Raw genomic sequence first — 9,196 nt, forward strand, 5'->3', positions numbered from 1 at the left:
CCCTTATTTTGAGCTTATTTATTAAATCAAAAGTCTTCCATTGTGTAAATTATATTTGATATGTTTTTGTCTTCTTTTAGATTTAGATGCAGTGACCGGATGTGCTGCAGCTTTGTTAACTGTTTGGAAAACATCTGTTTGTGATGGTATTTAAAATTACACTTTAAGGTGACAGTTTCCATGTAATTTCAGTCCTTTTTCTAAACAAAAACATTTTTTAATTAACATATTTTTTTATTTGTTTTACCAGCACATCATTAGTCAAAGTTAAAAAGAGCCACATGTTACACCAACAATGAATTTTTGACTGTTTGTGTCACCAGATTTAACAAACAATATCAGACCTATGAAATAAGTAATTGCACCATTTTTGGATAAATGTGCAATTATATTGTTTTGTATTTTCAATTGTTGAATAATTATGTTATAGAACAAACTCAATCTGTTTAGCCAAACAACATAATTTGTTTGGTTAAATAGTGGATTTGTATAATTTTACTCTATAAGTACAGCAAGCTGAATTCATACAAACACACAGCTCTAAATCTTGAATTGTAGGATGCACAATAATGATCATTTAATTATTATGGACATTTAAATCAGAATCTATTGAACCATTACACATATTCTTTATAGAGATTACGCAACCTCAAAATGCGGGAAAAAAAAACAAGTGTTTAAGAGCATAAATAAAGACAGCTGAAAGTGTGTTTGTATGAATACTGCCTTAGTATGGGGTGTCAGTAAGTACATGAGTATAGAATAGGTGTAACAGTGGTTTTCCACATCTGTGCTTAGACTGCTCTAATATATATAGATAATGGGTCAGACATATAGTTTGACCCATTAAGTCTATTTGAAAAGTTTATGAAGTTCATGAAGATAACATGCAGTCAGATGTGTTTCTGTTTATCATTTTATGAGGTCACACAGCTGATATGAGTTTTGATCACACTGGAACCATAACATTCATGTTAATGAGTCTACTGTTTCCAGCTACTTTATGATAAATTTTATCCCGGTCACAGCACTATGTTAAAAGCTGTAAGAGGTAAAGTTAACCCAATTAATACCTGATCATAAATCACTCTCTAACACAGGGCAGTGATTATTTTTCAATGTAATTTATTCCACAGCAATGTTCTTTATTTGATCCCTGTTTCTTTAAATATGTGCATCAATTGTTCAGCTGTGTGACTCTCCACACCTGAAATATATCACAATGTGAACTTCATTTCAACAATATTCTGTAGTTTATCATCAAATCAGGAAAGCTATACTAAAACTAAACTAAATGAAAAAAATAAGCTCTTGGGAGTTTTAATGTAGTTGTAATGTTGTTTATCCTTGCCATACGGGATGTGCACAAAACTCCAGCAAATCAAAGAATATATTTTGTCTCTCATTTCCTGTTTATATATGCATATATTTTTGCAGTTAATAGCCTATCATGTGTCTGCGCATCTTAGGGCCATAAATGTAAACATGACAAACAAGGATGTATTCACAATTCCAACGGATGCTTCAATTGTTTGTATAGATTTTGGATTAATTTGTAATTTGTAAAAATTTGAATGTCTCAGTCCTCACAGAGGATTGGCTGCCTGGGGACCTGGCAGAAATATATAGAAATACTATGATTAAGCATAAATACTACATTTAGCAGAAATACTATATTAAGCACAAATCCTATAAAAAGCACAAATACTATATTAAGCACAAATCCTATAAAAAGCAGAAATACTATATTAAGCACAAATCTTATAAAATAGCAGAAATAGTATGATTTAGCACAATAGTAATAAGTTAAACAGAAAAATTGGAAAAGCAAAATGGACAGCTGAAAAAATGCTGAACATGCTGAGGGTCCCTCAAATATACTTGTTAAATGAAAAAAAAAATCAGCAAAAAAATATATAACAGCCACACAATCACAAATATGTACACATAAGGAAACACAGATGCACAGAGAGACACACACACAAGATCCAATTCAGTCAACCAGTCTAAATATATTGAATTTGAATCTTATAATGAGATCATCCCATTAAAAGGCTTTCTCTCTCTCTCACTCTCTCTCTCTCTCTCTCTCTGTCACACACACACACACACACACACACACACACACACACACACACACACACACACTTCTCTCTCCCTGTTTGTGTAAGTTTCTAGGTCAGCCTGGGAGCTGCTGAATTTGAATCCACCAATCAGAGAGGCTGTGTACTTTTTCCCGCCAAAACTGGTGCCTGCAGCACACAGAGAGACACAGGATTTTTACAGTCTATTTCTCATAGTGAGGACTCCCCTCAAACAAATGACTATAATTTCCTAACCGTAGGGGCTAGAGCGGTCATTCTTACACCGTTTTGTTCAGAAGAGATGGGGGAATCTTCCAGTGTTGACAATTTATCATTAAAATATGAATTATTACAGATATTTGACTTCTAATGCACCATAACTGAGTAGAGCGAAGCAAAAACTGCCTTGACTTGCCCTCAAACAACGCTTTGTAACTCGAAATCTATTTGGAGTATCGATATCATTCTTTCACCGTAAGAGACAGCAGGCGTTGGTGAACAGTCATGGAAATTTTCAGGTCTCTGTGGAAATCCAACAAAAAGTTATGACGAGAGAAAAAAGTGGTTCATTTCCACAGTTTGAAATCTGAAGAAATCTGAGCGAAGGACAAATTTCCTACCCTCAAACAAGTCCAACTCATTTCAGAACGGTAATAGGTGAGAAAGAAATTCTTGAATTGTGAGCGTCAGGAGTGTCTGAAGATATACCGGGACAAGCCTCATGTCTTAAAGTCGCTTCGTTAAGGAGATATGACGATTCGAATATGCCTCTCATTACAGAAATGCAGCGGTGATTTTGAACAAGCTCTCCATTGACTTTATATGGAGAGTTTTGAGACCTTGTGTTGGTCTGAGGAGATTTGCCAAAATTCTATAAATCCCACAACAATGATAGTGACATGTTCTGAAAGCCAGCAAAAATACCTACGTTTTGATGTATAATTTGTGGAAGTTGAGTGAAAATTGAGCAAGTAGCAAGAAGTTGTTCGGACATGAAGAGAAGACTGCAAAAGCTTCAGTGTCACACTGGAAGCCAAGAGCATAGCAACCATAACAACGCATGTATTTTGTGAAAAATCACAATTTTGCAACTGAAAACTTTAAGAGGCATAAAAGTAAAACGGTAAAAGATTTGAAAAAGCTGAATCATACATGAATAGCCCAATAATTTGTGAACATTTTAAAGTTTGAATGGTTTTTCTAGGCGAAAGTATGAGGAAGTAGTTAAGTTTCAAAAACAAGCAAAATTTAGCAGAATTTTGGAAGTTTTCCATTCATTTCAATGGGACAAATTAAAGGAAAAAAGTGGAATATTTTAAAAAGTATAATAGCAAAAAATAGCAAAAATCATAGCGCAAATTAGCAGAAATAGCAGAATAGTTTAAAATTTGAACGGTGAAAATAGCACAAAAATTGTGGAAGTAGTTAAAGGACGAAAAACGAGCAACTTGAAGAATAATAATAACTAGAAGAATTTGCATTTCCTGCGAAAATGCTGTGTGGATGCCTTAACGCTGAAGATGTCTGCAGAAAAAAGCTGAAAAAGTTGAAACAAAAAAACAAAAAAAAAAAACATTGCCCTGAGCAAGATTCGAACCTGGCCCTTCTGGTCTAAGGGCAGTTATTTAGCTCACTGAGCCAAACATTTTCTCACAAAGAAGAGGTGGAGAGACTGACAATTGTGCTGAAATGAGCGGAAGCTGCTGAGAATTGTGCTGATAAGAGGTGGAAAGGCTGAAAATGTTGCAGAAAAGAGGTGAATCAGCAGAATTTGGGCAGAAAAGAGGTAAATCAGCAGAATTTCATCTCATACTCATCTCACTGCGCCAAACCGGTTCTCATATGATACCACTTCTTACAGGGTTCAAGTTTACTAAGGCACTACCCAAAAGGCGCCACAAGAGGGCACTCCAACACAAGAGATGACCTATTTACACTGATGCACTTAGTAAACAGTCAGCCCCCTACTTAGCTACTACATAATACAGTGATATTACAGTATACAAATTCACACAAATACTATGATTTGGCAGAAATACTATGACTTAGTAGTAATACTATAACATAACAGATTTCCTAAAAAAACTATGAAATTGCAGTAATTCTATGACTTGGCAGAGATACTACGTTTTAGCACAAATACTATAACAACGCAGAAATACTATGACTTAGTAGTAATACTATAACATAACAGTTCAATGTTCTTGCACAAATACCACAATATGGCAGAAATACTATGTTTTAGCACAAATACTGTGATTTGGTATAAATACTATGATTTGGCACACATACTATATTCCGCAGATACACTATAACATAACAGATATTCTACGACTTAGTAGTAATACTATAATATAACAGAATTATTAATTGGGCACAAATACCACGATTTGGCAAAAATACCATGATTCGGCACAAATATGATGACATGGCACAAATACTATGATTGGGTACAAATACTATGACTTGGCAGAAATACTGTGATTTGGCAATAATACTGCGTTTTAACACAACTACTGAGATTTGATTGAGATACTATGATTTAGAAGAAAAACTATGACTCCATACAAATACGATGCTTTCGGACAAATACTGTTTTGGTTCCAATACTGATGTGCAACAAATACTATGATTTGGCACAAGTACTATGATTTAGTACAAATACTATGATTTGGCAGAAATACTATGCCTTAGTAGTAATACTATAACATAAGAGATATACTATGGTTTTGCAGACATACTATGTTTTTACATAAATACCATGATTTGGCACACATGCTATGATTTAGCAGAAATACTATGATTGGGTACAAATACTATGATTGGGCAGAAGTACTATGTTTCAGTACAAATACTATAATTTGGCATAAATACTATAATTTGGGATAAATACTATGATTTGGCACATATAATATATTCAGCACATATATTATAAAATAACAGAAATATTATGATTTAGCCCCAAAACCATGATTTTGCACAAATACCATGAAGTACTTTGCTTTAGCAGAAATACTATGATTGAGGAGTAATACTTAAACATAGGAGAAATATTGATACACAGACACACATACACAGACAGTAAAGGGAACAGGAGCTGTTGAGAGTCTGGGCTTGGTATATGTAGGTCAGTTAAATTAGCTGCACCTGCTGTAGTCAGCCCTTACACACACAGACACAGAGAGAGGTGTGAGTTTTCTTCAGTGTATTTCTGACATTCAGGATTCCCCTCGAACAAATGGCCATAATTTCCTAACCGTAGGGGCTAGAACGGTCATTCAGACATCGTTTTGTTCAGAAGAGATGGGGGAATCTTCAGGTCTTCATAATTCAAAGATAAAATATAAATTATTAAAGATATATGACTTGTAATACACTGTAACTGAGTAGAGGCGAAGCAAAAACTGCCTTGACTTGCTCTCAAACAACCTTTGGTAATTCTAAATCTATTTGGAGTATCAATATCATTCTTTCACCGTAAGAGACAGCAGGCTTTGGTGAACAATCATGGAAATTTTCAGGTCTCTGTGGAAATCCATTAAAAAGATATGATGAGAGAAAAAAGTGCCTCATTTCCAGAGTTTGAAATCTGAAGAAATCTGAGCGAAGGACGAATTTCCTACCCTCAAACAAGTCCAACTCATTTCAGAACGGTAATAGGTGAGAAAATAATTCTTGAATTGTGAGCGTCAGGAGTGTCTGAAGATATACTGGGACAAGCCTTATGTCTTAACTTTGCTTCATTAAGGAGATATGACGATTCGAATATGCCTCTCATTACAGAAATCAAGTGGTGATTTTGAACAAACTCTCCATTGACTTTCTATGGAGAGTTTTGCGACTTTGTGTTGGTCTGAGGAGATTTGCCAAAATTCTATAAATCCCACAACAATGATAGTGACATTTTCGGAAGGCCAGCAAAAATACCTACGTTTTGATGTATAATTTGTGGAAGTTGAGTGAAAATTGAGCAAGTAGCAAGAAGTTGTTCAGACATGAAGAGAAGACTGCAAAACCTTCAGTGGCACACTGGAAGCCAAGTGCATAGCAACCATAACAACGCATGTATTTTGTGAAAAATCACAATTTTGCAACTCAAAACTTTAAGAGGCATAAAAGTAAAACAGTAAATGATTTGAAAAAGCTGATTTATACCTGAATAGCCCAATAATTTGAGAACATTTTAAAGTTTGAATGGTTGTTCTACGTGAAAATATGAGGAAGTAGTTAAGTTTCAAAAACAAGAAAATTTTAGCAGAATTGCAGAAGTTTCCCATTCATTTCAATGTGACAAATTAAGCTTAATATTTTAAAAAGTATAATAGTGAAAAATACCAAAAGACATAGCACACATTAGCAGAAATAGCAGAATAGTTTAGAATTTGAACGGTGAAAATCGGCTGAAAATTGTGGAAGTAGTTAAGTGCCAAAAAGTGTACGGAAGTATCAAGAGGAACTCAATAGTGTGGATGCTTAAAGCATCCACACAATAATAAAGAACTAGAAAGCGAAAATTTCTGAAGAAATTTTAAGTGTGCCTATGCCGCCGCTAATCAGTATAGTTTGCCATTCAAACGGCTACAGAGAGCAAAACTCACCGGAGCAGCCATTCTCCACCATGAACTATGGTAAAACCAAACACCGCTCGCGCCTCACAGATGACAGCTTACAGTTTTGTGTAAAGATGAGGTGACTTCATACAGCCCCAATTTGTAGACGCTGTGCGCAGAGGTTCATAAGCAGACCCGACAATGTTTGCATGAACACACTTTGAAGCATTACGTTATGGACCACTTTTCACACATAGTTGCTGTACCCACACACCCGGCTGTAGCTTTTCATCTCATAGCCCGACACATACACAAAAAAAAAAAAAAAAAGCAGAGAGAGCACAGACTTTACACCTGAGAGGCGTGATTGCAGATGCCGCTGAGGTGGGTCCACCTCCCCTGCAGCGGCACTGCAGACCACGCCCTGCCACACACATCAAACACGTAAAATAAATATTTATGCACTTTTCATTCACTTTTTGTTTTTTGTTATTTTTACACAGTGTTCTGAATGATTAACAATGGTCTACAGCCAATCTTGTGTATTATTATACAAACTTTGGTTGTAAGATTCAGATAACTATTTAATAAAAGCTAAATATTTTATATGAGAGTAAGAAAGAAAAGTATATCTTTGTCTCATACTCTCATCAGACAATACATGAACCTCTCAATAAACAAAATATTTGCTCGGCTTAAATGACAAACCGCTATTTTACACAGTGGAACACTTATTTTTAAACAAAACCAATGCAGTTCGCCACTGACAGTGCTTACCTTTGCACATCACAGTAAACACTGAACCAAGATGGCGCCCACGCGAACGAGAAATCTGAACTACGGTGTCCTGCAGAGGACAAATGGTCAAAATTGCTAAAATTTACAACATATATGCAGCTCAACAGCGACACCTTGTGACTTATTCCAGTCACTACCTTACATATACATAACGTCTTACCTGACATTCAGTTCACCGGACACTCATACTGAATCACCAGCCCATATAAATGAAAAATAAGTCCAGCAGCCTACCAAGAGTCATCACGAAAGACTAGGGGTGACACGACAGCGTGAGCGGGCCTGGGTGTCAGCCAGCCCAGCCTGGGTGTCAGCCAGCCCGACCTGGGTGGCAGCCAAGCCGCGCTAGCCAGCTAGCCGCCATGCGGCGGTGAAACGAGAGCGTGAGCCGGCCTGGGTATCAGTCAGCCCGGCCTAGGTGTCAGCCAAGCCGCCCTAGCCAGCTAGCTGCCATGCGGCGCTAGCAGTAACATCGTGAGAGATATGGGACTTATTGATAAAATATGGGACTTCTTGATAAAACGAGCAGATATTTGAAGTTTACACCCCTACATTCTCGCCTGAAAATAGGGGAGGCTGTCATAAAGTTCAAAATCAGTAACTTAGCGCGCACAGCTGTATAGAAACTCCGTCGTGCTAGCTAGCACGCAGTACAGTTATTGTAACTGTCAGCACAACGAAAATAAACTACACCTAAACTCGGTTTATATCTGACCCAAATAGAGTGCAGTTAATAACGTCTTACCTGAAATTCAGTTCACCAGCCGCCTGCTTCTCCTGCATTGGGTTTCCCTTATCCACGATTGAGCTCCGCGTTAGCCACCACCGGTCGATCGGTGTTTCTTTCCCCGCATATGAGGGGAAGAGACATATACCGGTGGCTAACGCGGAGCTAGCTAGCCACCGGTATATGAACAACTCAGTTATTTTTTCCACATCGACCAGCATCATCGGCCCATATAAACGAAAAATAAGTCCAGCTAAGACAAAGACTGTTTGCGGAGCGATCGGGGGTGAAAGGAGTTAGAGACGCCTCACTGAAAGCCAAACCTGGGTGCTTTTGAGCGAAGCGGCGCTAGCTAGCCGAGCTAGCTAGCCGGCTAGCCGGCCGGCCAAACTAGCTAGCCGGCTAGCAGCAACATCGTGAGAAATCTGTTGCTAATATGGGATGTTTTGACAAAACGAGCAGATATTTGACGTTTACACACCTACATTCTCACCTGAAAACCGGTCGATCGGCGGCCGCCTCACATGTTTCTTTCCCCACATATGAGGGGAAAGAGACACATACCGGTGGCTAGCTAGCTCCGCGTTAGCCACCACCAAACAACTCAGTTTTTCCTCATCGACCAGCATCATCGGCCCATATAAACGAAAAATAAGTCCAGTGTGAAACAGTCGCTTGGCGAGCGATCGGGTGGTTTAGCGAGTGTCAGCCTCTTAAGTTTAAGCTTTTTAAGCGACGCGGCGCTAGCTACCCAGCTAGCGTCAGTACACAGGAACTACTTCCGGTAGTTATACAAAATAAAAGCGTCCCCCATTATAATCCGCTATAATGCTCTTATTGTGAAGGGCAAGCGGGACGCCATACTTCCGCTGTGCGCGCCGTTGATATATACCTTGGCTTTACATTAATTGTGAGAAAACAAAACAAACAAATAACTCACCGTTGAGTCGATTGTGAGGTAGTGTAAAGACGAATGAATCGGCTGGGTTATTGCACGCTGTCAACTGGTCTGTAGTGTAGGATTTGTCGATATCTGA

The sequence above is a fragment of the Aulonocara sp. 'chitande type north' Nkhata Bay genome, linkage group LG16 (assembly GCF_057382095.1).
Source record: "Aulonocara sp. 'chitande type north' Nkhata Bay isolate Kocher_YH1m ecotype deep benthic linkage group LG16, A_spYH_male_GT1.1, whole genome shotgun sequence".
NCBI classification, from domain to species: Eukaryota; Metazoa; Chordata; class Actinopteri; order Cichliformes; family Cichlidae; genus Aulonocara; species Aulonocara sp. 'chitande type north' Nkhata Bay.